The following is a 24,799-nucleotide window of genomic DNA, read 5'->3' as shown; positions in this document are numbered from 1 at the left end:
AAGGTATTTGTCACTGTAGTTAATATCTGTAATCAGTTGACTTGAAGTCCAGGAGATTGGCCTCCATAACCGGGGCAGGCTTCGTCCAGTCAGCTGAAAGGCCTGAAGAGCCAAGGCTAAGGTTCCCCTGAGTTCCTGGTAAGGGCCTCCTGACCTGCGGATGGCCGCCATCTTGCTGTGTCTTCATATGATGGAGAGTGCTCTGGTGTCTCTTCCTCTCCTTATTGGTCACCAGCCCTATCACATTAGGGTCCCACCCTTAAGCCCTCATTTAACCTCTATCTATTTTTATCTCCATATACAGTGACATTAGGGCTTCAATTTATGAATTTGGGGGAACAAAAACATTCAGTTCATAACAGCCCTTCTGTAATATTTACCTACCATTGGGGATGGTGGTTTTGGGATAGTCCCAGCTTGTCACTATTCCTATTGGAGGCTGCCCAGGTAGGACACAAAACAAGATGTGGGGTCAGGGGGTGGGGTTGCCAAGTCCCAGCAGTCCAACTTGATCCATTTTGTTAAATGCCTTTGCTCAAGGATATTGTTGTTGGACGGAAACAAAGCCTATGTGCATGGCCAGTGTTGATGGCTATTGGACTCCTGTTCTAACCCTAGCAGACAAATCCACAATGTGGTGCAGGGAGCATGCTCAGGAATGTCCGCTGAACAGAATTGTCATCATCTCCCGAACTGCTCCTCAATGAAACAAATTTTTAATTCACCCGTGAAGTCACCCAGACCCCTCTGTGAGGCATTTGGTGGCCATATTCTCCCATCTACCAAAAAGACTCATGTTGAGCTAGGAAGAAGCTATGACAAGAACAAGGGTCTGGGGCACTTGATGATGTGTTTCTGATATGATTTCATGGCCAACATTTTTTTTAAAAAAAATGGAAGATTTCACCCAAAAATTCTGAGAGAGATTTTTGTCTTTGGCCCAGAATACCTTTGCCGCTCAAGTTCCTTTTAACACCAAGCCGAGTGGCTTGCTATGTTTTCTCGGTGAACGTCTGGCAGTAGGCCGAGCATTTTTAGTGGGTGCCCGGTGGGGTGGGACTAGAAAGCCTTGCCCTTCTGCCAGTCTCTTCAAGATCCTCAGAGCAGTGTGTTGTTGTTGTTGTTGCTGTTGTTGCTGAGGCTGTTTAATCATTGGAAGGTCCCAGTCCTGGCTCCCCTCAGTTCTGGGAAAGTGAGGGAAGGATCCCACAGAGCTTGACAAAGGCTGCCTCTCTTCAAACCTCTCGATGCACAGAGCTGAGCTGGACTGGGCTAGGCTCCAGGCCCCAAGAGAGGGGCTTGTAAGTGCCAGGGACCAGCTGCCCAAGGGTTGGGGAGAGGAGAGGGGCAGAGCCTGGGAACCTGGCAGGGGCAGCCCACGGAGCATTCCATCCGTAGTCTCTCAAACCCAGGCTGGAATAACCAGAAATGAGCAGGTGGCAAACTTCAGGACCTCCTCCACCCCAATCACATTTTCCCAAACAGTATCTTAACAGCAAAAGCGTTGTAGCTATTTCTTGATATTTTGCAATTTTCTCAGGTGAACAGAAGCCACATCACACAGGAGGAAGGCTGGAGGCTCTGGGTTCAAACCACAGCTCCGTCCATTTTTGGCTGTGCGATTCTGGGCAACTTTAGTGACTCAGTCAAAGTTCCCCGGTTAGGGAGGGCCAATCCAAGAAACAAATGTTCAAAGTCAGTGCTCTTACCCATGATAGCCCTTGTCAAGCAGTGATGCTCAGACCTGCAATTATCTAAGTCAGCTTCACATAATGGTAACACTACATACCATGTGAGCACACAGCACTGTCCAGCAACCTACCACATTCCCCGAGTCCAGGTGTTTTCCCACTTCCCTAAACAACGATTTCACACACCATACCTACTGAGTCCTCCCATCTGTACCCACGCCCTGTCTTCCCTGATGTCAGCCCAGAAGACACGTCCCTGTGCCCTTCAGCATGGATCCTGGCTCCCACAGCTGTCCCCTTTCACCGCCCTGACATCCACGTCTCCCTTCTCTGGAGCATCCTTTTTTTCCTAAGATTTATTTATTTATTTATTTGAGAGAGAGAGAGAGAGCCCGACTGGGGAGAGGGGCAGAAGGAGAGGGAGAAAGAATCTCCAGCAGACACCCCACTGAGCGTGGAGCCTGATATGGGGCTCCATCTCATGGACCCTGGGCCCCGCGCCCAAACTAAGAGTCAGACACTTAACAGATTGCACCACCCAGGCGCCCCCACCCGAACTCCTTATCTCCCTGGAGCTATCTGCCTCACTTCTTCACTTCCCTTCACAGCAAAAGCTCTTGAAAGAGTTATCCACACAGGCTATTCCCATGTTTTATTCCCACTGCCTCCCCAGTTCACGCCGGTGGGGTTTCCATCCTCACCATGCCTCTATAACGGTTCCCATAAAAGTCACCAATGACCTATATCTGGTCCTCATCTTCTTTGATCTGTCAACAGCATTTGACCCTTTGCTGGCTCCTCACCAACTCACTCTTTAATCATTTGAATGCACCAGGGCTCAGCCCTCAGACTTCTCTTTCCTGCCCACATTCCCCTGCTAGATAGCATCACCCAGTCTATGACTAGCAAAACATATCATCTCTAAACTCTCAAAATTCAGCAACCAAAAAAGCAAACAACCCTATTCAAAAATGGGCAAAGTACTTAAACAGACATTCCTCCAAAGATATTCAAATGACCACTAAACACATGAAAAAGTGTTCAACAGAACTGATCATTAGGGAAACACAAATCAAAACTACAATGAAATGCCACCTCATACCTGTTAGGATGCCTACTATTTTTTTTAAAAAACAAAAGATAACAAGTGCCGGCAAGGATGTGGAGAAATCAGAACCTCGGGCGCTGTTGAGAAGGTAAATTGGTGCAGCCGCTGTGGAAAACAGTGTGGAGGGTCCTCAAGTAATTAAAAATAGAATTATCATACGATCCAGCAATTCAACTTCCATATATATATCCCCCCAAAGAATTGAAAGCAAAGTTCAAAAGAGATATCTGTATACATATGTTCAAAGCAGTATTATTCACATTAGCTAAAACATGGAGGCAACCCAAGTGTCCATCTATGGATGAATGGACAAGCAAAGTGGTCTCTCATGCAAATACTGCATGATTTCACTTCTATGAGGTCCTTAAAGTGGTTAAAATCACAGATACGTGAGGTAGGATGGTGTTGCCAGGAGCTGAAGGGAGGGGAGAATGGGGATTTACTGTTTAATGGGGACAGAGTTTCAGTTTTACAAGGTGAAAAAGAGTGTTCTGGAGACAGACGTTAGTGACGGTTGCACAACATTATGGATGTATTTAATACTGCGGGACTATACACTTAAAAGTGGTTAAGATGGTCAATTTTTTATTATATGTATTTTACCACAATAGAAACAATTTGAAAAAACCCCTATATCATCTCTACACTGACAACTTCCACAGCGGCTGCACCAATTATAGCCTCCTAAATCTATCCCTCCTCATCAAGGTCCCCTCCTGAATTTCATATCCAAATATTTGGCCACCACCTCAACCTTGCCTGCATGTCTACCAGGCACTTCAAAGCGAACCTGGCCACGCATACTGCCAATTGGCTGCTCCCAAGCCTTCCCCCCACCCCCGGTCTTCCTCACCTCAATACCCGGCACTGCCCTTCTTCCAATTACTCAAGGAGCAAATCCAGAGAGTCACCTGGGATGGCCAGGTAGTGTGGGGTGCTCACTAGAGATCTGTAGCTAAGAATCTCCTTCCTTTCCCTCATACCCCACAATCCATTCATCAGCAAGTCCTATACCAGTTCAACCTTCAAAACCTATCCTAAGCCTGTCCACACCTCTCCAGCGCTGTGACTACCACCCTGGTCCAAACCACCATCACCTCGACCCAGATTCTTACAATAGCCCCTGTAGGAGTTTCCTTGGGCTGCCCTAAGAAATTACCATAAACAGGGGCGCCTGGGTGGCTCAGTCGTTAAGCGTCTGCCTTCGGCTCAGGTCATGATCCCAGGGTCCTGGGATCGAGCCCCACATCGGGCTCCCTGCTCGGCCAAGAGCCTGCTTCTCCCTCTCCCAGTCCCCCTGCTTGTGTTCCCTCTCTCACTGTCTCTCTCTCTGTCAAATAAATAAATAAATAATCTTAAAAAAAAAAAAGAAATTACCATAAACTGGGGCGCCTGGGTGGCTCAGTCGGTTAGGCGTCTGCCTTCGGCTCAGGTCATGATCCCAGCGTCCTGGGATCGAGCCCCACATCGGGCTCCCTGCTCGGCCAAGAGCCTGCTTCTCCCTCTCCCAGTCCCCCTGCTTGTGTTCCCTCTCTCACTGTCTCTCTCTCTGTCACATAAATAAATAAATAATCTTAAAAAAAAAAAGAAATTACCATAAACTGGGGCACCTGGGTGGCTCAGTCGGTTAAGTGTCTGCCTTGGGCTCAGGTCATGATCCCAGCGTCCTGGGATCGAGCCCCGAGTTGGGCTCCGGGCTCAATGGAGAGCCTGCTTCCTCCTTTCCACCCAGCTCATGCTCTCTCGCTATCTCTGTCTCCCTCAAATAAATAAATAAAATCTAAGAAGAAAGAAAGAAAGAAAGAAAGAAAGAAAGAAAGAAAGAAAGAAAGAAAGAAAGAAAGAAAGAAAGAAAGAAAGAAAGAAAGAAAGAAAGAAATTACCACGAACTAGGTAACTTGAAACAACACAAATTTCTTCTCTCACAGTTTGGAGGCCCAAAGTTCAAAATTAAGGTGTCTGGAGGGCCACACTCCCCCTGAAGGCTCTAGGGGAGAATCCTCCTTTGCCTCTTCCTGCTTCTGGTAGCTCCAAGGTGTTCTTTGGCTTGTGGCCACATGACTTCAGTCCCTGCCTTCCCCCACCCCATCTGCACCTGCCTTCTTAGCTTCTCTTGATTCGTCAAGACACTTGTCTTCGGATTTAGGCCCGCCGGGTAATCCAGGATGGTCTTCATTTTAAGGGCCTCGGCTTAGTTGCATCTGCAAAGATCCTTTTTCCCAATAAGGTCACATTCACAGAGACCGGTTGGACATATGGGGGCGGGGGGGCATCATTTAATCCAGTACAGCTTCCAAACTGGTCTCCGTGCTTCGATTGCTGCCCACTCCCAGCCCCTTCTCTGCAGCACTCGGCGTCACCCTTCCTTGCCACCACACTGCCCCGTGTTCATCATGCTGCAGCCGTGCGGCCTTCCTTTCTGTTCCTCAACACACCAAGCTCCTCTCCACATGGGATCTTGCAGCCGCTGGTCCCTCTGCCTGGAACGCTCCTCGATAGCCTCGCATTCAGGCTGGATTGTTCTTGCATTCAGATCTCAGTTCACGTGTCCCCTTGCTAAGGCCATTCCTGGCCGCCCAACCTACTTCTCTACCGCAGCGCAGCGCAGTGGTTCTCCATTTGGGATCCTATTTTTCCCCCCAGTTTATTGTTGTTTCCCTACTAGCATGTAAACTCCACGATGGTGGAGGTTTGTGTCTGTCTTGCTCACTGGTGTTTCTATTAGGCATGTAATAAATATTTGAAGGGGGAAATAAATGCACAGCTGTAAAGATTGCAAGCCTTTCATTCCTGAGTAAGCCCAGGATTGATTTTCTGAGGTTTTCTCACTTTCGAAGAAACCAGGACGCCTGAGGGGTGACTCACAAGATCTGGGACGGCTTAGCGTGCAGACAACTCTGAAGGCAGTGGCCCCTCCTTCCCATCTCTGAGGGGCTCGCCTCCTCCCCCCACTGTGGTGACTCATGAAATCGCACTGGACTGAGTCTCCAACTTGCTCTGGGAACTTGGGCAGGTTCCTTTCCCTCCCTGGGCATCAGTTTCCCCACTTACAGATGAAGAGGTTGAATCAAACCCTCACACCTTTCTAGGCCAACACTCAGCTCAGCAGGAGTCTATTCTAGGCTCTGGAGCCAGACCACGTGGGGTTGAATCTAGCCACCACGGCCACTTACTAACGACATTCTCTCAAAGCTACTTACCTCTTCCGAGCCCTAGTGTACTCATCAGGAAAATGGACACAATGAGAAGTCCTGCCCTGGAGCGTGGCCGTGAGAAGTCGCCGGCCCGGCGCCTGACACGTGGTCACTGCTCCCTGAGTGTTAGCTATTAGCATCTTATTATCACAAAGCCTTGATTGTCCTTAAGTGCACCCACTGTCAACGGGATCACTAAGAACACGGACAAACTTAAAGCCTGAAGCTGCTATGCAGGAGGGGCCGCCTCCCTCACTAAATCCTTCGAGAAGGAAGAGATCAAAACTGATTTCCTTTCTCCCCTCCGCAGGCCCCGGGGACTGGTGAGCTCACCACACACAGCTGTCCTGAGGTCCGGGGGAATGTGGCTGCAGAGACAGGACTCTTTTTCTCAGCATCTGGGCACCTGGCGGGAGCCTGCATTCCCGGGAGACTGTGTCTTGATACAGAATTGATCATTCTAATCAAGGCACTTTGGTGCTCACACTGAAATAGAAACAGGTTTGAGCAGTGTGAAAGTGTGCTGACGGGCATTAAATCGGAGCGTGCTTTCCTGAGATGAGTCTAAACTAAATGTGCGGCCAGCATGCAGAAATGGCAATCAGAGAAGCCCCGGGCTCTGACTGACAGCCCCCGGCAAGCTAGGAGCCACTTTCCAGGGAAGGGTTCCACCTGGTCCCCCAGGTAATTGCTCTTCAAGATGCAGTCTGGAGGCTTCCAGCCACCCCCAAAGCCTGGGCCCCAACAACATCTCTCCCAGACTAGAGAATGCTGGAAATTTCACTGTGGGACTGTGAGATGCAGTGAGGGTGCCCACAGAAGACTAACCTGGGAGCCACTAGGGACGGCCTGGGGCTCTGGGTAGTGGACCAGCAGGAATCCTCCCTGCGTGGGAACTCCCAGGCCTCCCGCCTGGAAGAAAGGCTGGAATACCAAGATTAGGAGTCCAGGACAAATTGGGGGGTTTAAATCAACCCTGGACTTGCCTGGGGCGGCGGTGGGGGTGAGAAGATTCCAGGCATTGGGAGACCAAGGCAGGAGAAACATTAGTAGGTGGTCCTGAGCAAAGATATCCTGGGAGGGCAGTACCAGAAGTGATCGCTCAATATCCCTCTCCTCATTTCCTCCAGAGGATGCTGAGTGAGACACTGAATCTCATTCCCTTCAGCGGCTAGGGAGACTCGGCGGCAAAATGTGAGAAGCACCAGCATGTTGAGATAAACGGTGGCCTTTGGCATCAGATGAACCTGAATTTCCATTTTGCTTTTATTATGGTTTGAATTCTGTCCCTTCCCCCAAATTTGTATGTTGAAGTCCTGACCTCCAATTCCTTAGAATGTGACCTTACTTGGAAACGGGGCCGTCGTAAATGGAATTAGGTAAGCTAGGCTGAGGTCATCCTGGAGTGGGGTGGGCACCTAATCCAATACCACCCGGTCCTTATAAGAAGGGGACATTTGGACACAGACATGCACACGGGGAGAAAACAAGCACGTGAAGATGAAGGCGGAGATGGAGGGATGCTTCTCTAAGCCAAGGAACGCCAAAGATTGCCAGCAAAACATCAGATGTTGGGGTTCCTGTGTGGCTCAGTCGGTGAAGCATCTGCCTTCGGCTTAGGTCATGAACCTGAGGTCCTGGGATTGAGCCCGGCATCGGGCTCCCTGCTTAGTGGGGAGCCTACTTCTCCCTCTCCTGTCTGCCACTCCTCCTGTTCGTGCTCTGTCACACTCTCTCTCTCAAATAAATAAATAAAATCTTTAAAAAAAAAAACCCACCAGATGTTAGAGCAGAGCCATTGAACAGATTCTCCTGCACAGCCCTCAGAGGGAACCGGCCTTACTGACCCCTCGATTTCCAACTTCTAGTCTCCAGAACTACGAGACAGTACATTCCTGTTATTTACAGCTTGTGGTATTTTGTCACCTCCCTCCCTAGCCAGACGTCACCAATGAGAAGATCGCTGGGACCTTGAGCAGGTGATGCAAATACTTGGGGACTAGGAACACAGGCCCTGCTCAGACCCCTGCGGGGCCTAGGAACTGATGATCTCCCCAGGCGGAGACCCGGTAGTGGGCCAAGGGAGCAGAAGGAGCTGTCAGGCCGAGTCAGTCTACCTCTTGGGGCCAAGGAGAGGCCAGACCAGGGAAGGCTGACCCAGAAGCTGAGGTGGCCATGGAGAGGAGGAGGGGGGTGCTTCTCCAAGGGGGGTGGTGCAGTGAAGCAGGCTTCAGTGTGCAAATTAGAGCCTTCCTGGGCCCTCAGGTCCCGGCTTCTCATGTAGTTGGCAGGAAGATGGCAGAAATCGTGGGGCTAAGTCGCCCAGCCCGGTGCCTGACTCAACATAGGCTCAGGAACACCCCTGTCCCCACCAACGAGAGCAGCAATCCAACCCACCCCTGTCTCGGCAGTTGTCGGGTTCATGGCCCGGGGAAGGGGTCTGAGCAGGGCCTGCTTCCCCACCTTAATCTCTGGTCTTCTTCATGCCAGTCTCTAAGGCAGGTATCATTAACCCCAAATATCAGAATTGCCTACTCAAGGTCCCAGCAATCTTATCAACAGGGAGGTCGAGCTATGGAGGGAAGTGGGATGGGAAATCAAGTTCCCCCCAATATGCTGGCTTTCTTGACTTTTCCCACTGGGTCTTCCTAACAACTGAAGGGAATGAGATGCAGCCCCCGAGGGTGGTCTGGGGGCACAGCCTAAAGTCGCCCTTTTGATACCTTATGTTATAGGTATCAAAAATCCATAGGAAGGTTGCATTCGAGGGCATACTACATCCATGTTTGTTTAAATATGATAAAATGATATTTGCATTACTTACCAACTAAAGGAACTATTTGCCGCCAATTTGAGAGTAAAATGGACCCTCCAGGAAGAGGTCATCGGCTGGAGGGATCCCAGCTGGAAAGGCCTGTTGTTCTACCAGCTTGCCGTTCGACGGTACTCCCACATGCTCACGCTTTCCCCTTCCCCAGGGAGCTGGAGGCGCCTCCTCGCACACTGCCCTCAGGACGCAGATCAAGAGGGTCACGGCTCCCCCGCAGCCCTCCTGTCCTTGTTCACTCCCCCTCCCGGAGCTGGTACCCTATTCTTCCAGCCAGCCCCCTGCTGCCCCTGGCCGGCCCTGTGTATGCTCTCTGCCCCTGGGAGGGCTCAAGGCCTTGCACACCTCAGCCGGAAACAGCCCAGCCTCCTCCGTGCCCTCAGTGCCCAGCAACAGGCTCTGCCTGCCACCACTTGAGAGGCCGGGGTTGAGCCTAGGAGATCAGAGGTATCTGGTGGGATCTATATGGTCCATCTCTCCTGCCCTTGAAGATATTCTTGATAGAAGATGGCTAACTCATTCATCCTCTGGAGCATTCACTGTATGTCAGCTACTTGGCCAGGAGCTGGGGCATAAGTGACAACAGGCTATGGTCACAGGGCCATGGGGGGAAAGGGCGTGAGACTACAGGATGGTAAGAATCTTGGCCAGAGGAAGCTCGGGGGAGTGGGGAGGGCAGTGAAACCACAAGGGAGGGGGCCAAGCCTGGCCTGGGCAGGGGTGCAGAGGGAGGTGTCACTCCTGGAGGAAGTGAGGCCTATGATGAGGCATGAAAACCCTCCCAGGAGTCCGGGGAAGGAAGAGCATCCCAGATGAAGCCACCAGCAGGTGCTCCTGCCAGGGTGCTGACCTTCTGACAAGCAGAGAACCCACTGCCCTTTTCAGCTAGGGATCTCCAAGTACCTGAGTGCTCTGATGCTCCCAAGGCTGCCAGTCCTGGCGTCCCGGGATTAGCCCCTGTGAGCACATCAGCCCAGCTCGTGCACCCAGCTCATCACAGCAGGGCCCCGCTGGCCCAGGCGGAGGGTTCTGTGTGAAGAAGACAGGGTGTGGCTGTCTCACTGGAGGGGCAGGGGCCTGGGATGGACTGAATGGTCCTGTCCTCCCAAATGGTATGAGGAAGCGAGGCCTCTGGGAAGTGAGTAGGATTATGGGAGGTCACGAGGGTGGAGCCTTATGAATGGCATTAGTGCCTTTATAAAAGTCAGGAGAGAGCCCGCTTCCCCTCTCTGTCCTCCTCTGTGTAAGGATACAGTGTCCAGGCTGGAAGAGAGTCCTCCCCAGAACTCAACCATGCTGGCACCCTGATCCCGGACTTCCAGCTTCCAGAACTATAAGAAATCAGGCTGTGGCGCTTTGTCAGGGCAGCCCGAATGGACTGAAACAGTGGCAGACCCCAGAGGGCCCAGAAAGTCGCTCGAGGCTGCTGGACATGTATAGGTGGGATTTTTGCAGGTCCCATGCTCTCTTCCCTTCGGCCATCACGACTGTGATTCTAAGGAATTTGAGGTTCACACTGGAGGGAGGGCTTCTGCGGCTGCCTGAACTGAGCCCTGAAGGGTTTACCCAGACTGGCCCCAAGAGGGCCTCCCGGACTTAGGACTGGCCAGCACAAGTGTCCATGACCACATTGCTGAGGGTGCCGGCCTGGCGGGGGTGGGGGGCAGGAGACAGGCCTCATTTGCCCTCTCCCAACAGTATCAGGAGGTTACCCCTGCAGAAAGCATGGGGGCCGTGGGGCTGGGCCCCCGTCCTCTGTTGCACCGGAGTCTGGGGAGATGAGAATGCGTGTGTCCCATGGCACCCAGGCAGGGCGCTTCCCTAACCCAGCTCTCCTGACTGTGAATGATCGCAACTGCTCCGTGAGGGCGGCCTTCGGGGCCCAGCTCGGTGCCCGGTACAAGTAGGCGCCCAACAGATACTTGTCACATGAATAAATGGCTGCATGGATGGTGTAGGCAAGAGTACCTGGGCAGAGCACGGAGCCAGGCAGGTGCTAAGCTCTTCAGGCGTACGGGCTCATTCACCTCGCAGCAGCAGATCGTGCAATGCTCACCACAATCCTTGGAGGCAAGGACTCTCCCTGCTCTCCGCCTCCTCACTACAGACAAGATGCTGGAGGCTTAGAGAGGCCACTCGCTCAGGGCACCAAGCTTCTGAGTGGCAGAGCTGAGATTTGAACCCAGGCTGTCTTGGAATCCACTGAGCACGAGATGGGGAGCTGAGGAGGCGGGGCTCCTGTCCCCAACGCCCAGCGGGTCCTCTATGATCCATCTTTCCGCAGGGACCCACCTGGGCTTTCCCTGGACACAGGCAGCTGCTGCTTTCGCCCCGCACTGCACACTGGAGCTGGCCTCAGCTGGGGTTCTTTCTCTCCCGGCGAACCTTCAGGCAGCGCCCCAAGCCCGCAGCCTTCTGGGGGTCAGCGTGATGACTTCCGGGTCACCGTGCGGCTGGTGGGGGATCCAGCGCCTGGTGCAGCCCCTTGTGCGGGGCCTGGCGCTGAGAAACCCCAGGAACGGGCACTGTTAGCACGACCCTTGAATATGATTAAAAAGCAGACAGAGGGCACCAGTGTGTGTGTGTCAAATCCAGAGGGTGAGACAAGGACAGGCGGGAGAAAGAGGGGTGAAGTCAGTGGCCAGGAAAGGCCAGGGTGGGGGGAGGAAGGGTGGCCAGCCCTGGTGTTGGCCCAGCTACTTAAAGGAGCCACAGCGGGCCAGGCTCTGCCCAGCCGGGGCTCCCTGTGGCTGCAGCTCACGCATGGCACATCCTGCTCCGACTCTGGCCTGACACATGGGCACCTGCCCCAGGGCGGCCTTCCCTCTGCTCCTCTCCAAGCCTCCCTGCCCCACACGCGCCCTGCTCAGACACTGCCCCCTTCCCTCTCCCTTCCTCGCCTTCATTCAACAGATGATGCATAGCAGCCCATGGGGCCACACAGCGCCCGGGACAGCCCTCTGCCCCTGTCCTCACAGGGCTGGGGTAGCCCTGGCGGGGACGGGGTGCTGGTGACACTTGTCACCCTGAGCTGCTGGTGAGAACCTAGGTTTCAAGCCAAATAGCACAGGGCGTTTCCTCCCGGGACAGTCAGGTCAGCCCCGAGCTGGGATGTCCCAAGGAATCTCACAGGCCAGAGCTGCTATTTGCGTTTCCTCCCGGGACAGTCACGGATCAGGTGTTAGGGACCCAAGGGGAACCAGCCTTTGGATGAGTGCTGTGGGTGACAGCGAAGAGAGGCAGAAAAAAATCTGAGCGCTTGACGGTATCGTGGGGCCTGTCCCACCTTTGGACTTCCTGTTATGAGTGAATAACTTTCCTTATTGTTTAAATTTTAAAGTGGGCGTAAGGACACTGCAAGCTGGGACGATGGACGAAGGCCAGGAAGCTGTGGTCCAGAAGGCTCCACGGGGCCGAGTTGTTAGCAGTGTGACAGGGCCTGGGTGGCAAGTTTAAGATGCTACCAAAGCAAAAGCCAGGAGGCCTCTTCTCAGTCCACCGAGGGCAGCTCAAGGCAGACCTGGACACCAGCTCTGGCTTCGGTGACCCAGCCCGTTGTCCTGGGGTCCAGGCTATGTTTCCGTGTGACTGGCAGCCTCTCTCAGAAGCCTCGTGCCTCCCCGGCCCCTCTGGACTCCAGCTCCCGGCTCCCTGGGCCCTCACCAGCTCCGGCATCTGGCTCCCTGTGCCCTCCACTCCAGACGTGTAAGCTCTGGATGGAACACTATCAAGCTTGAGTCTGGAAAGAGGAGGGGGTGAAGAGTGTTGGGCAAGTGGTGGGGTAAGAGGCTAGAGCCCAGGTGAACCTGGGATCTACAGATGTTCCGAAATGTAGGCTGGGGAGCTTGCGTTTGATCCAGAAGGCAATGGGGAGGCCTAGGAGAGTTTTAAGCAAGAGCTAGACTGTTCAGGTCTGTACTTTACAAAGATCTCTCTGGCATCAGGGGGTATGATTGAAGGCTATGTTAGTGAGACATGTTAAGCAATGTATAAACTGGTCCCTCTGTGCTTCCAAACGATTCGTAGCAGTGTTCCAGATTCAGAGCAGACCTGGGCTGAGAGGGGCGGAGCAGGTGGGCAGCAACAGCCCAGCCTTGGGACATCCCAGCTCGGGGCTGACCTGAGGACTCGGCTGGGCTCTGGTTTCTAACGAAGGTGACCTTGTGAGCTCTGCAGCGGCCTGTATACCCTGGGACCTGCCCTGGGAAGGGAAGGTGGCCCCCAAAAGCCTAATTGTTCTTCCTGAGGCTTTCTACAGGCTCCCTGCACTTCCGGAGGCGTTAGGGAGGAGCCGGGCCTAGCACAGTAGCGACATTCATCTGAATACTTGCCCACTAGTCAAGACCATGCTTCTGGATAATTCCACAGGCTGCGGGCCCAGAGCAGAGATTGCTCTCGAAGGGAACTATGTTCACCGCCCAACAGAGGTTGCCTCTTGCTATTCTCTTCTGCCAAATTGAGCATGAGCCTTCCTATACTTTGTGTGTCAGCCCCAGAAGTCCCCAGGGGGGTTACCCAGGTGTGAAAAGCCATAGAGGCCCCTAACCTCGTACGTATTTTGTGGACCCTGGCCCACAAAGGGTGCAAACAATATGCGTTGATTTCGTTACCCCCCTCAAGCGTGAGAATACCTAGGGGAAGTTGCAGGAGGTTAACAGTGGGCGCGCATGTGAACCACGTGACACCAATGGCCAAGCCCAGTGATTCCTGGTGGGAAGCTGCCTACCGTCTTCCTGCCTTTGCCTGAAACTGAACCCTGAGGAGGACTTGCAGGCGTGAGACCTAAAGGGACATTAAGCAGAGAAGGCAGCTTTTTGTTTTTAGAAGAGGAGGTGAAGTTTGCATGACATCAAATTAACCATTTGAAGTGAACAATTCAGTGCTGTACGACTAACATCTCCACCTATTTCCAGAACATTTCCACCAGTCCAGAAGGAAACCCTCTGCCCGTCAAGCCATTACTGCCCCAGCCCCTGGCAGCCTGTAATCTGCTTTCTGTCTCCGTGGATTTGCCTCTTCTTAGTATTTCATATAAATGGAGTCGTACAATACATGGCTTTTGTATCTCATTCTTTTCACTTAGCATAATGCTTTCAAGGTTCATCGGCATTGTAGAACATATTAGTACTTCGTTCTTTTTTTTAATTTAGTTACAACTGACATATAACATCATAGTAGTTTCAGTGTACAATATTTGATACTTCATTCCTTTTTATAGTCGAATAACATCCCCTTGTACAACAATGCCACATTCTATGCATCCATCCAATGGACATTTGGGTTGTTTCCCCCTTTTGGCCACTGTGAGAAATGGTGCTGTGAGCATTCAAACATCTATTTTTCATTCTTTGGGGTGTAGACCCAGGAGTGGAATTGCTGGGTCACATGGTAACTCCGTGTGCCTAACTTTCGGAGAAACCGCCAGTGTTTTGCAAGGACTGCCTTTGAAAAAGCCCGTTGGATGCCTATGACTATTGCCGTGCCCAGGGAGCAGAGCCTCTGCATCTGTGGGCGGTGTGGGGCCAAGCGACCCAGGATCGGCTGCCCGTAGGCTCCAACCATGCCCCATCCTGGAGCATGGGAGAGTCAGGCCTGGCAGGCTAGAAAAAGCCCCAGCACCACCAGCTCCTTCTAAACCATCTCCCTCCCCGACCAGATAGTACGGAGCGCCCCACCCCCGCCACTGTGGTGGCAACTGAGGGACAGTTACCAGGAGCTGCATCTGAAGAGGTTCAGTCCCCAGGCCTTTAACCCAGAGCCTGGTCTCCAAATCCCAAAGGGGCAGAATGAAATGAGGAAGCCAGATTAGAAGGAACTTCCCAAGGGGCTGCGGCGGGAAGAATTACAAAGGGGGACCACAGAGGAGCTGTTGGTTTGTGAGCCTGCGCTCCTGGCGCATGCCTTGGCCTTGCTTGCTCACCTCCCTCTAAATTCCCACCCGAAGCAGGTGTCCTTGTCATGAGCTGAGCCCCTGTTTTGTTACTCCAGGTCCTATGGGGGCAGGACTGCTGCTCTGAGCCCCAACCCATGTAGCTGGGGTCCTTCCCTTTGCACGGCCTTGAGAGCCTCTTGCCCTAGGGGTCAGGCCACATCCTAGGGCCATTGGGTCAAGACATACAGATGCTCCAGGCCTTCTCCGTGTCAGGCCCTAGGCTAAGAGCCAAGGATGCAGCAAGGACAAATTCACTCATGCATTGACTCGACCTCCTCATGTTTAGAACCTACCATGTGCCAATGGTAGGTGCTCGATATAGCAAAGAATAGGCCAGACATGATCCCCTGGTCTCCTGGAGCCCACATTCAGGGAGGAACGACAAGAAGAAATAAAAACAAATACCACAATGAGATACCACTTCACACCCGTTAGAATGGCTATAATCAAGATGACAAATGATAACGATTCTTGGGAAGGATGTGGAAAATTGGAACCCTTGCGCATTGCTGGTGGGAGCGTGAAAGGGTGCGGCCGCTGGAGAAAACAGTCTGGCCATTTTCCAAAAAAGGTAAACATAAAGCCATTGTTTGATCCAGCAATTGCCCTCCTAGGTATATAACCAAGAGAAATGAAAACATACGTTCACACAAAAACTTGAACACGCGTGTTTCAAAAGTGAAAACAACCCAAACGTCCATCACCCGATGAATGAACAAATAAAATGTGGTCTGGCCACACAATGGAATATCATTCAGCCACAGAAAAGGATGAAACACTGACACCATGCCACCACATCGATGAACCTCAACCACACGATGTTGAGTGAAAGAAGCCGGACACAGAAGGCCACAGATTGTAGGATTCCATTTATGTGTCATGTCCAGAAGAGGCAAATCCAGAGAGACAGAAAGCTGACTAGTGGGTGCCAGGGGCTCAGGGGGTGACTGCTAATGGCTATGGGTTTTCCTCTTGGGGTGATGGCAGTATTTTGGAACCAGATAGAGGTGATGGTTGTACAAAGACAAGATTTGATTTCTGCAGTGACTAGTGCTGTGTAGACATCGAAAGAGAATAACCCGGTGGGGCTGGGTGTTAGCCAGAGAGGTCAATACAGGCCTCTCTGAGGAGGTAACATTTAAGCTGAGACTTGAAAATAATGAGCCTGTCGCACAAGAGCTGGGAGAAGACCACTCCAGGGTGACAAGATGAAAAGGATTCAGACTCCATCTTCACAGCCCAGTGCGGGAGACAGAGGCCGAGAGAGTGTCAGGTGCCGGGTGTCGTGGGACTCACAGGAGGGCACTGACCCTCTGGGTGAGCAGCCAAGGACAGGGGAGGAGAAAGGGGAAACTATAAACAAGGAAACCGTGATGCCACCCCTCCTCGGAAAGAGCATCACCTCCAGGTCCTCAACCCTGGCCCCAGCCAGCTTTGCTCGTGCCACCGCTGAGTTGCTGCTGGGCAGGTTCTCGGTGGCATCCATGGGGAGTCTTGGCCACTTGCTGGGTCGCCGCACGTCTGGGAGGGAAGAGCAGAGCAAGCCTTTTCAGACCTGCCTTCCCCTCCTTTCTCCTGATGTCTGTGGGAGTGTCGGGTCTGGATGCAGAGGCCGGGCCTGCGTTTCATAACTTACAAGTATGTCACATGTATTTTTGGCACGTAGCTAATCCTAATGCCCCGTTCCTGCTCAGGCCTGGAGACCAAGCGCTCCATGCAGTAGCCCCTGGCCTGCACAGAAAGTGCTGTAAGCCCTTGACCTTCAGTGCCTCTGTACAGCCACCAGGCCCATGCCACAGGGAACAGGCAGCCCACACGGTGCTGGCCAAGCTTTGCAATTTGAATGTTGGTCAGCCTTTTGCTTTGAGGCAAAGAATATCCTCAGAAGTCTCTTTGCTTGCACCAAGCACATGCATGAAAATGGTGAGTGAATTCATCCTTGTGGTGATCTCTATCAAAAGAGAATCACTGGGGGTACCTGGCTGGCTCAATCGGTAGAGCATGCACTCTTGATCTCAGGTTCATGAGTTTGAGCCCCATGTAGGGAGTAGAATTTACTTAATTTAAAAGAATATATTTTTAAAAAGAGAATCACTGGGAGAGATCTCAGGACCACCTCGTCTATCTCCTCCCCCCCAAATTTAATGAATGGGGAAACTGAGGCCTGGAGCAGGGATTGAGCAAGCTGGTGGGCACAAGGGTCACTCAGCAGGACAATAGGGATGAGTTTAGGCCCTGGATTCAAAGAGAACAGAGTCTGAACCACGGCCTCAGCACTCACCTGCTGTATGACCTCACACAAATCATTTTCTCTTTCTGGGCCTCAGTTTAGCTATCTGTAAAGTGGGAATAACATGGCCTCTCAGAGTTGTGAGGATTCAACGTTGTGCCACGTAAAGGGCCCAAGGCTTCAGAGGTGTTGGGGAAACTGAACAACCCTTCCTTTCTTGTATGTGTACCTTAGTCTGCGGCTCAGGCCACTCGATTAAGTGGCCTTTGTGCTTGGAGCATCAGAAAAGCCCAGCAGAACAGGGACCTCTGGAGAGGCAAACGGCCACTGCACATCCCACCCCGGGTGTATGCCAAACGGGCCACAGGGGAGTGGGCACCAACCCCTGGAAGGAGCGTTGCAGAGACAAATGAAAGGGCCGCTTGTCTACCAGTCAATATCCCTTTCAGAGTCCAGGCATGTTCCGGGTCAACATCAATAGAGCAAGGCAGAGAGCTGAAATTCACCGTTCTGTTTTCTTTTGAGTGACATGGAATGCTCTTTTTCTATGCAAAGAAAAACAGAACAACCCATGCCATTGTTCTGACATCAATTCAAAGTGTCTTCGGTGGGAGCTGTCCCCTCCCACTCCAACCCCCAAGGCTGAGTCCCTTCCAATCCCCAGCAGCTGGACAAGCTCCAGCTAGGTTTGCCAGGGAAAATGCAGGGAGTCCAGTTACATGGGATTTTCAGATAAACAACAAACAATTTCGTAGTGTAAGTATGTCCTAAAGACTGCGTGGAACATACTTACACTACTACAAAACTATTCATTGTCTATCTGACATTTAAATTTAACTGGGCATCCTGTATTTTTATTTGCTAAAACTGGAAACCCTCGCGCCAGCTAAACCAGGCAGGAGTTTAGACCGGCGCCTGGCCACGAATCTAGGTCACTAGGCAAATTGCAGCGGGGGATGAAGCCTGCCTGCGCTCCAGAAGCAGCCATCTTGGGGATGGCACTGAACTAGGGACACAGCCAAACATGCTGGCCCCTGTCTGTGCTGTGCTACGGTCGCAGCTGAAGGGAGTTCTCCGCACCCAGTTCTCAGAGTACTCCAGAAGCCACTACGTGCCAGACTGGTCAGCCTCCCTCTCCCAGCCCCGGCAGCAGCCTGTAGACTTGGCCCTGCCTGGCTTGGGAACCAGTCGTGGGCAGGCAAGGCAGGGCGACAACAGATTTTCCTGGAGTGCCTACCTGCACCAGGCTGTCTGGGAGGCTTCAGAGCTAGAGAGAGTGGGGAGCAAAGGTACAGTCCCTCCCCTCCAGGAGCCTGACGACTGCCATATTCGGAGGACCACTTCTGCGCTAGACACTTTACAGGAGACGCTGCGTTTGGGCCTCGGAATAATCCTAGTGCCATTATGGTCATCCCATTTCATAGCTACAGATAAAGAGGCTCAAAGACAAGCTAGAAAGTGGGGGTGCCAGGATTTGGGCCCAGGTTTCTCGGACTCCAGGATACCGGACTGTGCCCAGAGGGTGGAACCACAGCACAGGGTTCGGGGGACATCCTGGGGAGGGAGGGGTCCGTGGCCCTCGGTGGTAGGAGGCGGAGGGCTTCTAGATGACGAGGCCCTTGATGCTGGCCTTGCAGACCTGGAGGACCTTGCCGGTGTGGCAGTCCATGGAAGTAGGGACCCAAGGCACACTCCCGGAGCAGGGAGTGCCAGGGCTCTGCGGGAGGACAGTGATGCTGGAAGGAGTGGACACTGAGGTTTGCTTTATCACGTTGCTCAGCCACACTGCACTGGAGAATGGTCACAGGCCCTCCGATGGGGAGCCCCAGCGTGGGGAGGCATCCGTGGGGCGGCCAGTCCTCAGCCTCAGCAACACTTGCCAGGCTTCCTTCCTTCCTCCATCCTTCTTTTGTTTCGTCGGCAACAAACACCGCCGAAGCACCTAGTAGGTGTGAGGTGTTAGGTGTGCTGTGAGAGATCCAGCCCTCGCGGCGTTGACAGTGAACCCCGGCGGGGCTCCCTCACTAACTGTCCTCTAGGGTTTGGGTGCCTCTCCCCCGGGCCGCTCTTTCAGGGCCCGGCGAGGTGAGGCAGGTGAGGGGGCTTCAGCAGCTGCCCCTGGCGCTCCCCCGACGGGGAGGCCGGCGGGGGCCCCGGCGGGCGGGCAGCGTGAGGGTAGCAGGCCTGCGCCGCCGCTGAGTTCTCCCCTCCGCGGGCAGGCCGGCGTGTGAGGGGCCGCCTTCCGCTCCGGGCCGCCCAGGGAGTGTCCTGTTCCCTCCGGCCTTGGCTCGAGGGGGAGTCCCCGCCGGGCTCCTGGCAGTCGCCACCGTGCCCGACCCGCCCACAAGCGGCCCTCCCGGGCTGGGGCTCGTGCCAGGCGGGCAGGCCCCGGGCGCGCGGCCGCGGCCCCCCACGCCCCTTCCCCGCTCCGGGCGGGGGCTGGCAGCGGCCCCCGAGGCCCCCGGGTCCGCGGCCTGCGAGCCTCGCGCCACCCTGGGCCCTCGACCGCGGCCCCCCCGCCTCGCTATTGGTCGGACGGGTCACGTGCTCGGCCGCCGGCCCAGCGGGCGACCGAGCGGCCAGAGGGCCCGCGCTCCCGCCCCAGGCGCGGGCGCGAAGCCCCCACCCTCACGCCCGGGCCCGCGCGGGGACGGGACGGGACGCGGACGGGGACCGGGGACGGGGCAGCTCCCCCAGCGCCGGGCCTTTCCCGGGGCACACGGCCCGGATCGCTCCCCCGGGCTCAGCCACTGCTCGCTTCCCTCCGAGTGGGCCCGGCTCCTTTCCCCGCAGCCGGCGCCCACAGCCCTGCCATGCTCCCTGCCCCGCGGACTCCTCTCCCTCTCAGCCCTTGGAGGCGGTCACTGGCACCCCAGCTCACCCCTTCCATGGGACACGGGGCCAGGCAGCTGGGAAATGTTCGTGGAGGTGGGGCTCAGTCCCCGGGAACCCAACTGCTGATTCAGGCAACAGGGTTTTACTGAGCACCTGCTGGGTGTTGGGCACCCATGCCAGGCCCTGAAGACAGAGTAGGGAGTGAAACAGGTAAGCTCTTGCCCTTACGGACCAGCCATTCTAGTGGATAAAGCCAGACACCCCAGGCCTTTCCGGCCACAAGTCACCCCGTTGTGATCAGAGGCATTTATCCAGGCGGCTGTTCCACCCTTACGCCATCACTGAGCTCACCCTGCCCTGAGTCCCGAATGCTGCTGGGCACCAGAAGGAGGGGGAGAGAGTGGAGGAGCAAGAGCAAGATCAACCAGTCCTCAAGAAGCTCCAAGCCAGGGCGAGAACAACACGTGAAAACCTGTAATAATACTGGAAGCCAGTAAGTGCTGCTTTCTGCAGAGAGCGGGAGCAGAGCCGTTTACTGAGAAGGGTGGGAAAGCTCATACTTGCTCACTTAATACCCGGGTCATTTCGTTCCCCAGAGCAGGCCAGAGCCTGGTTGGCGGCCCTGTGCTACCGCCGCAGGGATGTGGGTCAGTGGGCTGCAGGATGGGGTGGCGGGATGGTGGATTCAATAGGACGTCCGGTCACAGTTGAATTATGAATAAGCAAACAAAAGTATCATCTTTAGTATAAGTATATTCCAAGTATTGCATGGGATATGCTTACTATACTCAAAATAATCGTTGTGTACATGAAATTCAAATGTTAACTAGGTGACCTGTATTTTTATTTTCTAAATCTGGGAACTTTGGGGAATGAGGTATGGGCATGGCCCCAAGGGACCTTGTCTGAAAATGGGGGCATTGATTAGAGTCCCCAGTCTGGTGCCCCCCTCAGCTGAATGTCTCCCCTGGGTCTTGGGTCCCTGGAGCAAGTGTTGATGGGCGTCCAGCCTGTGGTTTGCTCCACCCTGCGTGATAAAGGAGGGGCAGCCTCCAGCAGGGGAAGGAAGGAACAGAGGAAGTAAGATGAGTCCCACCCAAGGAAGAGAGGCCTGAGGGCTAGATGCTTTCAGAACGATTTCTAAAAGGGTCTCCAGGGGCACCTGGGTGGCTCAGTTGGTTAAGCGACTGCCTTCGGCTCAGGTCATGATCCCAGGGTCCTAGGATTGAGCCCCGCATCAGGCTCCCTGCTCCTCAGGAAGCCTGCTTCTCCCTCTCCCACTCCCCCTGCTTGTGTTCCCTCTCTCGCTGTCTCTCTCTCTCTCTCTCTGTCAATTAAATAAATAAAATCTAAAATAAATAAACAAGTAAATAAATAAATAAATAAATAAAAGGGGCTCCAGACCCCCACACCAGGCACAGTGCCCTGAGAACTCCAAGTGTGGAATTCGTTATTCTCCCCGGCAGCCAGTCTGCTTCGCCCTGGGGGTGACCGATGAAAAAGGGAGGGAGCCGAAGGGTAGCGCTAGAGGGAACAGGCTCTGGGTCCAGGAGGGGCGAGGAGTGTGAACTGGTGCTGCCCTGACAAGGACTCAGGGCTTCCGGGGTGCAGGTGTGGCCCCAGGAACCGCAGCAGCGCCTGAGGAGGCTGTCCCTCTTGACACCCTAAGCCTCTGCCCTTGGGTCACACTCTCCATTCCTGTGCGTCTTCTGGTCCCCTCTCTCCAAGGTTACCTTCGGAAAACCTGGCATGCTTTTCCTGCAAGCTCTCCCTTTGCCGGTTGCAGTGCAAACTGAACCTGTAAAAGACAGTTGCCAGGGCTTTTTCCCATATTGGGGCTCCTTGGCTGAGGATCTACCAACTACATCCGGTGAAGCATCGCGGCCACCACATACCCAGCCCAGCAGCTATCTAAACCCGGAGAATCGCGGGAAATGGGTCAGTGGACACCGATGTTCTCTGGACGCGGGTCATACAAGGCCGGACACACAAATGTACATAGTCCACGTAATTTGGCCTAAAATAAAAATGCTAACCACTGTGCACAGGAAGAAGTGACAAACTAGCAGGGATTTTGTTTGCTTTTTCACAAGTTCGAGGCATTCGGGGGAAATTATTGGAAAGGTCCAGATCTCTCCTGAAGCAGACACACCCCCAAGGATGGTTGAGGCAATCAATGCCTTCTTTTTAGGTCCCATAAATTCACTACAGAAATTGGAGGCCTTGGGAAGCAGCCCATCAGTCTTACAGGTGAACGTTAAAAAGGCCAAGACCAGGGGCACCTGGGTGGCTCAGTCGGTTAAGCGTCTGACTCTTGATTTCGGACCAGGTCATGATTTCAGGGCTGTCGGATCAAGGCCTGGTTAGGGCTCCCTGCTCGGCGGGGTGTCTGCTTGTCTCCCTCTCCCTCTGCCCTTCCTCTTAAATAAATAACGCTTTAAAAAAGCCCACCAAGACCAAACAAACAAGGCAGCTACTGAGTTCAAGTTGCTGTGGGCTCCTCATTAGAGCCATGTGACCTTAGGAAGGTCCCCCAAGCCTCTGTGAACTTCCATTTCCTCATCTCTAGAACGGGTGTAATAATCATCCTAACCTTGCAGGGGAGTGGTGAAAATTTAATAAGATGATAAATGGGAAGATAGGTTCAGGGCTCAAGAAATGGACACTCTTGTCAGAATCAGAGCAAGTAAATGACCCTCAGACAGGAAGCAGTGGGAGTCGGGCTAGAGGCAGTTGGTACACACGGCACTCTTCACTCTTCGCATGTCACTGAGGCAGATTTCTCAAAAGGGGTTTCTCAACAGTGGCTCCCCAGTTAGAACCACCCGGACCCACCTGGCATGGGCTTGACTGCGCCCCACTTCCCATTGGCCTGTTGGCCGCCTCGAGGTAGAGGGTGCAGAATGGATGGCATGGTGGGGGAAGAGGGGAACGGGGCTGCTTTGGCTCATGTTCATCCACCAAGGTCATGCTGGCCAGCCTGGGGTGGTTAGGCTGGGGTACACAGAAGGGCCGGAGCTGCTGCTGAAATCACTGTGTGTGAGACATTTTTGCCTTGAGAAAGGAGGGGAGGGGGCAGAAACCATCTAGACTTGTCCCCCTACTCCTGTCGAGACGGTTCCCTGTGGTGTTCTAGAGATGCGGGACTCCAGCACTCGTGGCCTGCCCTTGCTGAGAAGCCAAGAAAAAGGACAAGGAAGTGAGAAAGCAGCCAGTTTCTCTGCTCCGGGAGGCCTGGTGCTAGAGTTTGTCCTGAGGTGTGAGGTCTGTCCCTCCTCTTCTGAAAGAAGTTTAAATAAAGGGTCTGGAAAGCCTTGATAGAAAGCCTTTCTAGAGCCGCCAGAACAAGGTACACAAATGGGGTGGCTCAAAGCAACAGAAACTTCATGTCTTGATTCTAGAGCTAGAAGTCCAAAATCAAAGTGATGGCAGAGTCATGGTGTCTCTGAAGGTTTCGGAAGAGGATCCTTCCTCACCTCTTCTAGCTTCTGGTAGCCTCAGGTGCTCCTTGGCTTGTGGCCCCATCACTCCGATCTCTGCCTCCATCTTCACAGACAAGCAGACACCCCGCCGAGCAGGTCTTCTCTCTGTGTCTCTGGGTCCTCTCTGCTTCTTCTATGAACACGAGTCATTGCATGTAGGGCCCACCCTAAATCCAGGGGGATTTCATCTCAAGATCCTTAACTGATTACATCTGCCAAAACTCCATTTCCAAATAAGATCAGATTCTGAGGTTCTGGGTGGACATGAATTTTGGGGAGACATTATTCAACCCACTACACACTCCTAACTGAATTCTGTACTAATGTAGACATTTCAGAAATGATCTTTATTAGATATTATTTAGGAGGATGTTGTTGATTGAGCAAAATGTACTTCAAAGTAGCTTCCAGGGGTGCCTGGGTGACTCGGTTGAGCATCTGCCTTCGGCTCAGGTCATGATCTCAGGGTCCTGGAATTGAGCCCCGTGTTGGGCTCCCTGCTCAGCGGGGAGTCTGCTTCTCCCTCTCCCTCTCCTCCTGCTCGTTCTCGCTCTCACTCTCTCTCTCTCAAATGAATAAATAAAATCTTTAAAAAAAAAAAGTAGCTTCCATTGTCACCAAATTCCCCTCTGAAGGGATAACCACAGAAACACACCCTGCTCACTGCTCTCTGCCAGTCCCCAGAAAAGTACCCGGTACAGAGTAGGTGCTGAATAAATATTTGTTGGATCAATGAATATAATGAAATTCATTTGGTGGCCAAATGGACTTGCCCTTTGGCTGAGAGAAGCTGGCTGTGGGCACAAAGTCCTAGGTTTTCCCAACTTCTTACAAAAAGAGTATTTTTCAGACAAATCTGACATAAAAACAGTCCGAGCTAAGCCCCTCTGGTCTGCCCTGCCCACCCTCTGCCAGTCCCCAGGGTACATCCTGGGGCACCAGGAGCCATGTGGAAACCCGTATTGTAGGTCAGAATCAAGGCATTGACAACCACCCCTAAAGTTCACTCCAGAAAATTAAACAGCTTTTTATTCCACCCCACAAGCATTTACTGAGAGTCAGCCTACACTGCGTGTTCTAATAGAGAGTGCAATTGTTGTCTTGCAAGCTGGGTGGTGAAAATGTTTGAGAGTGAGGAAATACCCTTTCTATTAAAGGGACCCCATTGTTTTCCGGATGCATATTTTGTTTTCTTTGATTTCCAAAAGGGAAGTGTAATACTAAAAAAGGTATTTTTGTAACTGTGAGGAGAAGAAAAAAAAAAAAGGGCCGAAAAAGCATTGTCCATGTCTAATTGGACTAAATTGAAGGGCTGGGCTGCTAAGGTTACTGTTTTGAAACAGATCATGCTGCGTGCCAGGTTGCCAACCGGTAGTAATTCCCCGTGACCTACAGGATAATCTAGACCCTCTAACGTGGCATTTTTTGGCAGCTGTCACCACCTTCTGCCTCACTGTTAAGGGCTGAATTGTGTCCTCCCAAAAGATGCTGAGGTCCTAA

The sequence above is a fragment of the Mirounga leonina genome, unplaced genomic scaffold (assembly GCF_011800145.1).
Source record: "Mirounga leonina isolate KUSES-001 unplaced genomic scaffold, KU_Mleo_1.0 Mir_101799, whole genome shotgun sequence".
Lineage (NCBI taxonomy): Eukaryota > Metazoa > Chordata > Mammalia > Carnivora > Phocidae > Mirounga > Mirounga leonina.
The sequence above is the reverse complement of the archived record's forward strand: the minus strand, read 5'-3'. Positions refer to the sequence as shown.